The sequence below is a fragment of the Halichoerus grypus genome, chromosome 3 (genome assembly GCF_964656455.1).
Source record: "Halichoerus grypus chromosome 3, mHalGry1.hap1.1, whole genome shotgun sequence".
In the NCBI taxonomy this organism is placed as follows: Eukaryota; Metazoa; Chordata; class Mammalia; order Carnivora; family Phocidae; genus Halichoerus; species Halichoerus grypus.
The window spans coordinates 192,652,182-192,665,256 of record NC_135714.1 but is presented as its reverse complement, the minus strand read 5'-3'; the positions used below and the strand labels follow the sequence as shown (position 1 = coordinate 192,665,256).

Genomic DNA, 13,075 nt, shown 5'->3' with positions numbered 1-13,075 from the left:
GCACACACTAATTTTAAAATAAGTTTTAAATAACAAATACATTTATATGAAATAAAATGTTAAAAGTACAAAAGGGCAAACAGTGAAAAGTCAGTGTCCCTCCCCCCTTTGCCCTCAGCCATCCTGTGCTTCTCCTGGGAAGAGATCACTATTACCAGTTTTTATGTATCCTTTAAAAGATAGTCCATGCATACACACAAACTGAGTCATTTTACAATTCTCTTTATTTTATAAAATGGTACGTTTAAAAATTTATTTATTTTATGAGAGAGATAGAGAGCAGGGGAGGGTCAGAGGGAGAGAAAGAGACAGAATCCTCAAGTAGACTCCCACTGAACACAGAGCCCGACATGGGGCTCAATCCCATGACCCTGGGATCATGACCTGAGATGAAATCAAGAGCTGGATGCTTAACCGACTGAGCCACCCAGGTGCCCCAAAATGGTACATTCTTTTATGAGTAAATACAAACAGTACTTCGTTCTTTAGACCCGACTCACCTTCCATCTCCTTTAGTGTCACGTCTCCTTCCCAGCATTTCACACTCATATTCATTCAGGAGGTTGCACAAGCCAGTCAAAATCACCTTAAAATCTGCCTTCCTGGTAAATCCAGTGTGAGAGGGACCAAATTCTTGAAACTTCTTCCTGAGATCATCCGGTAACTATCGCACCTAAGAGACAGGAACCAGAAACCCATCACATGGAGCATCTCTTCAGCAGGGCGCCACACAGACCAGGGTGTGTGATGTTCTATCACAGCTCTCTGAACAACGTCCTTCTCATAAATTAAGTCTTTCTGAATAGGAAGGGTCACTGGGTCTAAACAACTTGCCTGTTCTACCTGTTACAATTCTGGCTTCCAAACTTCTTGGAGCTTCCTGAACTAGTCAAGCCCTCTCCTGCCTTTGCAAACGCTCTTGGCCCTTTCGTCTAGAAAGTTGTTCCACCACCATCCCAACCTCCTCAGCTCCCTTCTTTACCTTGGGTACTCCAGCCTCCCCTTCGAGAGGGCACCACCAGCTCTTCTGGAGAGCTTTCTCTGATGTCCCACCTCCCACTGTCATTAGGCACTTCTGTGTGTTACTCATTCCACTGCCAAAGCCCCCTCTGTGCCGGTTAAGTGCCCACGCCAGGGACTGAGGAAATGGGGAGTAAGGCAAGTGATGGCCTGAGGGCAGTTATATAGCCTAATGGGGAAGAAATTAGGTAAGCCAACTATTCAAGTGTGATAAATGCTAAAAAGGAACATTCAGGGTTGCTGGGGTGGTGGTGGGGGGCAGTGTCCAGAGCAAAAGCTCCCAACCCAAATGGAAAAGAGAAAGGGACATACCAGCTGATGCCTGAAGGAAGTATAAGAAGTGAGTTGGGGAAGTAAAGGAAGAGGGTTTCAGGTAGAAAGAACATCTTGTGTGAAAGCTCAGAAGCGTGAAAGAGGAACTTCTAAGGAGTTCACGGTTGCCCATATGGCTAGTGAATTGTCTTAAGATTTTACCGGATATGCCTTTTAAAAAGATCACTCTACAACCTAGTGGTTGCCAGAAAGGAGAGGGGTGGGGGAAGGGCAAAATGGGTGGAGGGGGAAGGGAGGTACAGGCTTCCGGTTATGGAATGAATATCGAATGAGCGGCACCGCATAGAGAATGTATGGTGACGGATGGGAGCTACACTTCTGGTGAGCATAGGGCATAACGCACAGAGTTGAATCACCATGCCGTACACCTGAAACTAATCCAACGTTGGGTGTCAACTACACTTCAATAAAAAGAATTTTTTAAATAAGTAAAAAGATCACTCTGATTTCTGTGTGGACTGAGTCTCTCGTGCAAAAATGGAGATGGAGGGACCAGTGTTTGTAGCATTGACACAGGATTTCTCTCTACAGAGTTGAAGCCCAATATCAGTTTATTCAAGTTTATAATTCTGCATAAATTTTGATGATTGATTGTTTCTGAACCTTTTAAAAGGGCACTAGATTAAATAATAAATAAATAAAAGGGCAAAAGATTACATTCCTCTCTTTAGCACCAGAATCTAGCAGAGGTTAGCACAGAGTAAGGGCTCAAGAAAGGTCTATAAAGGACAGATGGCAGTCCCTCCTCAGAGTAACTGAAGCTTGAAGATTAGGCTCATTTCTTGATTAAACTGAAAAGAGCAAGAATGCAACACAACATGGAGTCTCCTACTATTCCTATTAAAATATACTATCAAATTAAAACAATATTGTCTTTATTAAGCTAACCCCAATTTCCAAACTAGACAACAAGTGACAAGCAATACCTACAGTCGTGGAAGCAACCCAAAGGTCGAACCACAAGCAAGCCACCAAAATAGATCCTTATGAAGGCGACACAGAAACGAGTAACAGTGGTTTCGGGAACGTGAATTACCTGCGCACAAGAATAAAACTCCAAGGGAAACATGGCCGAATCGCACTGTGGTGATGGTGAGAGCATCATGAATGTTGGGGAAGAGACAAAAGATAATAAAATGCCTAATAAGAACTAAACACCTTTTAATCTTTTTTATTGCAAAATTAAATAAAGATGCAGAAAACCACATAAAACAATGATTGGTTGAATGGTGTATTTTAAGGTGGATACACTTAACCACCACGCAGGTCAAAAAACAGAACTCTGCCATCTCCATGTCACCCAGTTCCAAGCCCTCGCTCCCCAACGACGTACCCGCTGTTCTGACTTTTGCAGCAATCACTTGCTTGGATGTTTCAAGATTTTATTTATTTGAGAAAGAGACAGAGCGAGAAAGAGCATGAGCAGGGAGGAGAGGGAGAGGCAGGCTCCGTGCTGAGCAGGGAGTCCAACTGGGGGCTCCATCCCAGGACCCTGAGATCATGACCTGAGTCGAAGGCAGATGCTTAACCGACTGAGCCACCCAGGCGCCCCTACTTGGATGTTTAAAAATAGCTTTATCGGGGTGCCTGGGTGGCTCAGTCGCTGGGCGTCTGCCTTCGGCTCGGGACGTGATCCCAGGGTCCTGGGATCGAGCCCCGCATCGGGCTCCTTGCTCAGTGGGAAGCCTGCTTCTCCCCCTCCCACTCCCCCTGCTTGTGTTCCCTCTCTCACTGTGTCTCTCTCTGTCAAATAAATAAATCTTTAAAAAAAAAAAAATAGCTTTATCACCCAAATGTGCATCCCTGGACAATAATACAGTTTAGTTCCTATCCTGCTCATCTGAAAATCTTTGATATGCCTTTTAAATCTCTTTTAATCTATAGAACCTCCCCTCCACCCCGTTCAATTGCTTACAATTTCTCTGTTGGAAAGCGCAAACCATTTGTCCTGCAGGGTGTCTCTGAGGCTGGATTTTGCTGGTGATCAACTCGGGGGCAACTCCCCACGTTCCTCTTTCATTTCCTGCTGCTGGATCCAGAGGCTGGAACAGACTCAGGGTTGAGTCCTTTGCCAAAACGAAGCACTTCATTTTTGCTACACTGGAACGAGCCATTAGTAAGCCTCGCATTTCCCCTGGGGCTCCTTCGGTGTTGCTCCCGCTCGGGCCTGCTCTGCCCTCTGCCGCATCCTGCTCTCGGCTGGCTCTCGGCCATGGAGGTGCCCGCCCTGTCCGTGCACACCCCCCTTTGGGCCCTGAGAGTTCGCTGGCCTGATCACTCTTCTGACACGGAGGAAAGCACAGTCCCTCACTGCTTTAGGTAGACGCTGGCCTGGCCTACCGAGTTTATTCACTGACACCACACCTACGAAGCTCCATGGAATGGACACCTTCTCTCCTCTTCCACTCGAATACACTGGCCTCCTCCCTGCTTGCTTCCCAGATACTACTTACAGTCATATTGAAGGGGAAAAAAAAAAAAGGGCTTTAAAGCTTCAGACTGTTCTAGTGACCTCACTGAAAATTCTGCAATGTAGCTTTACGTCACCTTTTATCTTCTGAATGCACTTTTGGCCCAGCAGCGTTTAAAAGAGCACAGGCAGTTACCCATCACTGTCCTCATCATTTCCTAGCATCCAGTTAGTCAGAAATTAGGTTTGATCTTGGTAATGGATGGCTCAGAACGGGCATGCTAATAACCAAAATGTATGGAGCGCTGTTCTCTGAAGAATTAAAAGTACCTTAGCAGTTCATTTTTCCTGAGGAAGAATAAATAGATCCTATTTTTCCAATCAGGCTGAGTCACGCGCCACTGAAGCGTCCCATGGCAAGGACAGGCCGCTTAACCAGGGAGTCGTCCTCGGCACCCCCCCGACCTGTGCGTACAGTCCTTCACCTCATCTTACCCCTCCGCGCGCACAGGTCCTCCCGAGCTGGCAGAGCCCCAGCCACACGCTGCACAGCCTCCCGGGACTCGCAGGCCACGCTTCCGGCTCCTCAAAATCTGCTCTCCACGCAGCGCTCGGAGCGGCCTGTTTACGTGGAGTTTGGATCCTATTTTCCTCTCCTCCCCCACTAATGACTTCAGTAACATCTCGCCGCTGCAGTTCCCGCGGCCTGCCCCACGCCCCAGCCCATCACCGCTGTTCTCCCCACGGGTCTCCCTGTGCCGCCCACCTGCCCGCTCTTCCCTGCCCCTCCGCATGGGGCCTTCGCACCTTCTCCCTCTCTCCCCCTCTCCCTTTCCCTGCCGGTGTCAGCAAGCCTTCCTGGACCATCTACTAAACCTAACTGCCCCTCACTTAGCCACTAAAAATCCAGTAGGAGAAACCTGTTGCTTTTTTCCCTTCAAATTACTTATCATGATTCTTTTAAATTGTGGTCAATAGACCTAACAGAAAATTTGCCAATTTAACCATTTCTACGTGTACAGTTCCGTGGCATTCGGTACATTCACACGGCTGGGCAGCTATCACCAACCGTCCGTCCGCAGAACCTTTTCGGCTTCCCTTACTGAAACTCTGTATCCCTCAAACCACCACTCCCCCATTCCTCCCTCCCCTACTGCCTGGCAACCACCGTTCTCCTGTCTCTGAATTTGGCTGCTATTCGTATCTCACCTAAGTGGAATCAGTCAACATTTGTCCTTTGGGGTCTGCCTTAGTTCACTTGACCAATAATGTCTTCAAGGTTCACCTGTGTTCTCACATGTGTCAGAATCGCCTTCCTCTTTAAGGCTGAATACTATTCCCGTCTAGGTACGGACCACATTCTGTGTGTCCATTCATCTGTCCATGGACCCTTGGGTTGCTCCCACCTGTTGGCGACTGTGAATAATGCTGCTGTGGACGTGGGGGTACAAATATCTCTTCGAGCCCCGCTTTCAGTTCTTCCGGGTATATACCCAGGAGGGGAATTGCTGGATCATAGGGTAATTCTATTTTTAATTTTATAAGGAACCACATACTGTCTTCCACAGTGACTGCACCACCGGCAGTGCGCAGAGTTGCCAATTTCTCCACATCCTTAGCAACATTTGTTATTTTCTGGTTTGTTTTTATACTTGCCATCCTAAAGGGGGTGAAGTGGCATTTCATTGTGGTTTTGATGTGCATTTCTCTAATGATAAATGTCCAGCGTCTTTTCATATGTTTATTGTCCATTTGCATATCTTTGGAAAAAATGTCTATTCAAGTTCTTTGCGTATTTTTTTTAAAGATTTTATTTATTTATTTGACACAGAGAAAGAGATAGCGAGAGCAGGGACACAAGCAGGGGGAGTGGGAGAGGGAGAAGCAGGCTTCCTGCGGAGCAGGGAGCCCGATGTGGGACTCGGTCCCAGGACGCTGGGATCATGACCTGAGCCGAAGGCAGACGCTTAACGACTGAGCCACCCAGGCGCCCCAAGTTCTTTGCCTATTTTTAAATTGGGTTGGTTTTTTGCTGTTGAGTTGTAGGAGTTATGTATGTATTCTGGATATTAACCTTTTATCAGATATATCATTTGCAAGTATATTCTCCCATTCTTGGGTTGTCTTTTCATTCTGTTGATAGTGTCCCTTCAGGCACAAAAGTTTTAAATTTTGATAAAGCCCAAATTACCTATTTTTTCATCTTGTTGCTTTGCTTTGGGTGTCATATCCAACAGATCACTCATAATTTTTAATTGTGTTTTATCTGAATTTTTATTTCATGAATGCCTACCCCAATAGACTATGCATTATACAAAGGCAGAAACCTGTTTCGCTCACCATCCTATCGATGACTAGCAGGTGTTCCAATATATATATTTGTAGTCTGATGAATGCATATCTTCTGATGTTTTTAATTTGTGATATAGCATGGTACCCTATTAGCTTGCACATTTATAAGAAAAATATTGATTGACAAATGCGATTTGTGTGCTATTTAATTATCTTTAGCTTGAAAAGTCACACTAGGTGCATACATTTAAATCAAACCACAAGTTTCAAGAAGTGTTGGGGAAAAAATTAAACACAACAGAAATCATATCAGTGGCTTATTTTAAAAACATTTTCCCCCAAACCTTTATAGATCAAATAGGAAATGACTAAAAACACATCTCCCGGGTGCAGCCCATCCATTTCAGACATGAGGTGACCTAATTATGTATTTCTTCATTCTTCGTTGGCAGTTTTTCAAAAGTGGTGTAGACCTGTCTCCTAGCTTCAGAGACAGCCCGGATAAAATGTTAAAAGAGCCTCCCTTTCCTTTCTGATTTGGTAAGTTTTCAGGAGAAAGTTAAAAAGCATTTTCTGCCTCTTGGATCAAGCAAACCCAGAAAGGGCTCTCCAATTCTTTCACTTACTTGCCTCCGGGATTTAAAACTGAATGGGGCTTGTATTGTCAGCTGCGAAACAGCAGGGGGAGCTCATGAGGTTTTTAAGTCAGCTATTACCAGTCACTGCCCCCTCCAAAAAACCATCATCACAGTAAGTATAAACTGAACAGTACCAAGGTCAAACCCAAAGGAGAAAAGGAAGCAACAAAAATAAAAGTCTCCTAATGAGAGGTGAAAATGGCCAAAATCAATTTCATAATAAAAGACTGATACAAACCAACACTTAATCCAGGCCCACAAATCCAACTATCCTTACTTAACCATAATAAGCCAATGTACCCCGAGTGCCCAAGACTCCATCACTGCCCCAAACCCTTAATCATCTTTCTCATGTGTCAAAATTAAGTGACTAGGCAGCTGGCTTAAAAACGATTATGCTTAAATTGTCTAAATATGTTTTTTAAATATTCAGTGAATTTCTCTTTGGGGAGCAGCTTCTATTGTGTAAAAAAAAAAGAAAAAGAAAAAGAAAAAGTGGGTTGTAAACAACAGAATTGTGAAAGACTATATGAAATACAGCCCGTATTCACTGTAAAGAGTGAGGGGAACCAGAAGCTACATAGTGAGCTTTAGAGTTGGGATTAGAGTCACTCCCTGTGAGGACAGGAGTGGTGTTGACAGATATGAACAGTGGAGCATTTGTTATTTGGGGAGAAATCCTAACAAGTGACACTGGTACTCGCTGCCATGCTGTCCTTTGAACCTCAGCCTGGGAGACCAGAATCCGTTGGTTAGTCATGAGCAGCTTTCATCCTGAGGCCTAACAGCAAATGGAGCTGGGAAGCCTGGACAAGAGTAGACAGAGGCTCAGGCCACTCACAGGCCTCACCAGGACTAGGTGGGGATGTGATGTCTACTTTTGCTCGTACTCTATCAACAAGTATGTCTGCATCACAGCTGAGTATCTTGGAACACATCTTAAGTAGCTGTCACCTCTTCTCGGGAGGCTAATTTTGGCATTGGGAAAATGGACAGATCTTGGTGAGTGACCAGAATGTCTTACAAACTCCATGAAGTTCAGTCTTGTCTTGGTTTGTGATCAGCGTTTCCCAAAGAGTACAGATCTCTCCTCGTGTTACTTCAGGATGAATATCAAACCTTTAAATAAAATACTGTGAGTTGTAATTGTACTGGGACAATGAGAGATCTAATTTTGAAATCAACTAGGATAAATGTATGTGTAGAAATACAGCCCAGCTCAGTTTTAGGCTACTGAGGGTTTACAGAAAAGCAAGCTGCTTATAATAAAGTTGATGCTTTCAATAAACTCCATCAAATGAAAGCATGCACGAATCATGCATAATTATGAATTACGACAATTTAATTTTCTTAAAAAGATCATTAACCATTCTCCAAAACTAGGTTAGAATTTATTCTTGGGTGAAAATATACATTCAGAAAGGAAATGAAACCACAGGGAAAAAGGTAAGTGCAACAGTGTGACCTTAAAAAAGAGCCTCTTTAAACAATATGATAAAGCTTCTTACCTCTTTAAAATAATGTATGTGTTTTCCTGCACTAGGCACCCGAGGTTTGCTTCATCTAAATCTTCAAATCCTTCTTCTATGATAGTGTTTGGAAACCCAGTTTTTAATTATCTTAAATAACTTTTGGAAGAAAAAAGAAAAGAATAAAGGAAGCTTTGTTTTCTAAATACTAATTTAATTCAACTGCCACAAGAGGAAACTCAGAACTAAAGAACTAAATTCCAATTTTTATTTAGGTTACATAAAACATTAAAATTCACCAGAAACTTCCAATTATAGTTATCTTGAGGAATCACAGAGAAACACCACAAAAAGTCCCTTGGTGACAGAAATTCACTTCACAGCAGCATATACAAGATCAATAAAACAAGTAGTAAACTCATAAGAAGGAAAAGCAGTCCTTGAATTTACAAGTTTAATAAGCCGCACACTTACCAGGTAGACGGCTGTCTCCTGCCATACAGCTCAGTGACTGGCAATATATCTGATCAAGACGGCCTCTGGCAGGCTTTTCTCGTATGCTAAGTACTGACTATTCCAACCACCTGTTGAATAACAAACCCAATGGTTATCCCAGTTATTGTTTCCCTCATTTCTGACCACCCTACACATAGATGAGAAGGCTATCAGAGTGATTCCTCCACTGGTCAGGCAGGACAGGTCCATGGACATGCGTACCACTCCCTTGTCACTAGGGAAATGAGATCCAGAAGAGGACCTCTACGTTCAGATGAGAATGGAGGTGAAGCTGGCCTCTAGAAGGAGCTTAGGATCTTTCCCACTCATCCCCCGCTTTGTTCCACAGTAGGGATGGGTCAATCAGGACATTGCCTTTCACTCCTCCTCACAAGGCCAAGGACATTTTATTGTTTGCTTTAAGAGTGAATGAGATATCCATCAAAGAGTGAATGAGATATTCCTTCTGTTGAGTTCCTTCTGTAAGTTTTGTCTGAATGGGTGTTCACTGACTACGATAAATGTTGAGGTGTTGGGATCTGACTAAGGAATGCTATGAGAAATAAGAATATCCTAACCCTGCTTCAGACCACCCATTTTCAAGGGATTCTGAGGGAGCAGTAGACAAAGATGATGAGACACGGCAAATAAACACTTCTAACAAGCAAAAAATTCTACCCTCACCACTAAACAGAGCTTGATTGAGCAAGACTGAACTTGAAGAATTTCCTATCCCCAGGTTTGATCAGTATAAACAGCAGAACCAAAGTAGGTTGTAAAAACAGTCCAACCTGCTTTCATTGGGGCTCATACCCAAGTGCCACATCTGTATTCTGGAGTACGAAACCAGAACACATGGGGCCATTTCCAAAGAAGCAGAGTAAAGAGGGAATGACACTGAAGAAGTATAAAAGAGGCTGGACTGGAGGTGCCTGGGTGGCTGAGTCTGTCAAGCATCTGCCTTCGGCTCAGGTCATGATCCCAGGGTCCTGAGATCGAGTCCTGCATTGAGCCCCGCATCAGGCTCTCCACTCAGCGGGGAGTCTGCTTCTCCCCCTGTGCATGTGCTCTCTCTCTCCACCTTATTCCATAAATTAGAAATGTGCATCACTTTCCAAATAAGAAAGAACTCCAGCTGCTGTTATGGCTTAGTGTGTGATGTGTTTGTAGCAGTTCTGCCGTTCCGGAGGCATCTGTCCACTGCAGTCTTCTTTCTGGGAATGAGAACTCTCCTGGTTTTATCGTAAATTGCTCTTCACAAAGCTCAGAAACATCCACTGGAGATTTCTCATCGAAATGACTGGATATCCCTCCCCTGAAAAGAAAAGATACAACCCTTTCTCCTTAGTAATATACAATGCTGATTGCCCCAATGTTCCCAGCATTAACTGTGGGAAAACAATAAACATTGAACACCAACTCATGATGCAATCATTTTGAAGGTATATTTTCTCTTCGCTGTTAACATCCCCAGATATGGATCTTTTAGAGGATGAAATTTTTTAAAAACAGTTTCAGAGACGACACAGACTGATATAAATTCATGACTTCAGTGCCCGCTGCTTTGAAGGTTTATCTGAGCTGGAAAACTGTCACCACACAAAATGTCACTGTGGTCAGTGTTCATCTTCCTGTGCGTTACGCACACCAGTGTGCTCTTCCAGAGCTTTCTGAGCTCAGGGGTTTCACTGAAAAGGTATCCTGACTTCATCTGGAGCCAAGATTATTTACCTTTTTAGGATTCAGATGATGGAACTGAATTCTTGAAGGGCTCTAACAGTTCAGCCTAGGTAATCTGCCCTTCTGGAAGATTGAGAAATGTACCCAAATATATCAAAATCCATTCTTAAAACTGTACCACATAAAAGGAAATATATAAGGAGATTATAAAACTTGTGCAGATTTCCACATGAGCTGTGGAGGCTACATTTTCAAATTTTCATACAGTGGTACAATTTTCATTAATATCTTCCTTAAGTACTCAAGAGACTCACTGTCACTAAAAAGTAACAACTGTAAGACCCCACATAACACAGCAAGGTTTATTCCATGGTCCAGAAGAAAGGAGAAGAAAAATTACAAAGAAGGGTGCCTGGCTGGTTCAGTCGGTAGAGTATGTGACTCCTGATCTTAGGGTTGTGAGTTCGAGCCCCACGCTGGGTATAGAGACTACTTAATATAAAATCTTTAAAAAAAAATTACAACGAAAATCTTGAAAATCCCCAGGTCTTGACACTTAAAAATCATGGAAAGCTTTTTCAGAAATGTTGAAGGATACTGAACAATTAAAGAGTCTGAATTTTTCAATAAATCAAAATTTGGTCATCATTAATTAAAGGCTATTATTTGCCCCCTCGGGAGGGGAGAGAATGACTGGTGAGTGGGCAGTGGTGACCCCAGGTGAGGCCCAGGGGGCCTCAGTTACAGGCAGTTAGGGCCCAGCCCAGACGTGGGGCTCAGAGACTTGTGAATTAGACAGGACTCCTGCCTCTGGGCCCACAGCCTAAACGGAATGTGCAGCCTGAATATGAGGAACTGGCTGCAACCTTCTGGCCATTGAAAAAGAAAAGAAAGGGCACCTGGGTGGCTCAGTCATTAAGCGTCTGCCTTTCGCTCAGGTCATGATCCCAGGGTCCTGGGATTGAGCCCCACATCGGGCTCCCTGCTAGGCGGGAAGCCTGCTTCTCCCTCTCTTGCTCCCCCTGCTTGTGTTCCTGCTCTTGTTATGTCTCTCTCTGTAAAATAAATAAATAAAATATTTTAAAAAAAGAAAAAGAAAAGAGAAAAAGCAGCGCCCCCAATCCCCACCTCCCCGGTGAAGGCCAGCATGTTTCCCTAAAGACCCTGTAACAAACAGCCTGGGCATCGGAGTGGGTGGGCGCCGAGGCCTGGTGCTCTCTCTGACGGGGCGCCTAGCGGGGCTAAGGAGCCTGGGAGACCAGACATACACACACCCAAGTGCATGGGTAGAGAAGCCACGAAAACACGGTACCCCCTAACGAGCGGCTTTTGCACGTGGGTGAAGGAAGCTAGTGACAGAAATCTTCCAGGCTTTTGTGTGGGGAAAGGGCAGGCGCTGTCCATCCTTTTTTGGGGGGTGCTACAAAGAAGGACTTTCGGAGTCTTCACGAGAGATGTGGATTTTAAGGGCAACCTTGGGTCATACAGAACTAATCAAGCGAAAACAATAAGAAAATGAGCCTGACGGTCAGCAAGTATCTGAGGACTTTATCAAAAAGAATTAGAAATGGACAGATTCACTGGGAGCTGCAAAGGATCAAATCTGCAAGGTGGCATTGTGTGGTCTGGATTAAATTATGTATTCATTGTTAATTTATTTATTTATGTATGTGCAAATGATCTTGCTGCTGCAGGTGCTAAGGGGCCTCTGAAAAGGCTGGGTTTTTCGATCTAGGCCTAGAATATTGGTCCATTTAACTCATTCTTTCCTTAAGGCGATCAGCACTGACTTTTATCTAAGGAGACAGAGGAGGAAAAACCATATGTGTGCAGGGAATGATGCAGGACTTGAGCAGCCCTGAGGACCCAAGAATTTCAGCTCCATTCAAGATTCTGGGGAAGGCTCCATGCAGTTTAATGTCCGAGAAATTAGCAAATGAATGCTTATGTCAATATGCGAAAAATCCCTGTTAGTTTAAACAGATAAAAAGCCTGTGGGGAAACCCCAGAAAATGCAGGCTCTTTTTCTTTCCCTTTTAGTTAATTTAATTTTTAAAAGAGGGCACAGCACTTCTGGAGTTCTATGGAAACCCACAGAAGTCACAAAAAATAAAAAAGGTCTAGTGGATGCTTGATCTTGTACATGCTTGAAATAGTCTCAGTGTGCCTACTGGAAGAAACAAGCAGATTCTATCAGCCATTCTTTGTACCGTGTTCATTATTCAGTAATGTCCTGCCCAAACTGAAAAGCAGAGAATCCATCTTTACCTCTTACACATGCCTCCAGAACGAAAACAAGTAATTACTCTGTAGGTATAGCGACAGTTTATAGGGGAACCGGAGGGTGTAATCAATAGGGACATTACTTTCTCTAAGTTTAGGCGAATAATGATGAACAAAAATGGTCACCCTGTGTTCCTGCTGGCCCAGCACAGTGGGGACACTGTGTGGACATGACCTTTGGAGGAAGAGCATACAGGAGCTCAGCGTGGGGGACTCAGACAAGAAGCCGGACCTACTGAAGCCAGCGACCTTATGCCAGTGAGTCCTCCTTAGGGAGAAAAGCCCGCTTACTTTGTGAAAGAGATACATGACAGCCAAAGATCCCTGAGGGAGAATCCTTGTACTAGGTCAGCAAGGGATGCTAACCAAATGATCTGACTCGGGAAACACTGCCTTTCAGAATATATAGCTGTCTCTCAAGGTGAATTAGAAACCTCTCTTGAGCTATAAAGAGG

At 44.0% G+C, this 13,075-nt stretch overlaps 1 non-coding gene across 1 annotated transcript; it reads left to right on the top strand.

The window, feature by feature from the left end:
* Window positions 1–10,747: 10,747 nt before the first annotated feature.
* Window positions 10,748–10,820, top strand: TRNAR-CCU (transfer RNA arginine (anticodon CCU)). Its single transcript has one exon. It is a non-coding gene; the product is annotated as a tRNA-Arg (tRNA).
* Window positions 10,821–13,075: the final 2,255 nt, after the last annotated feature.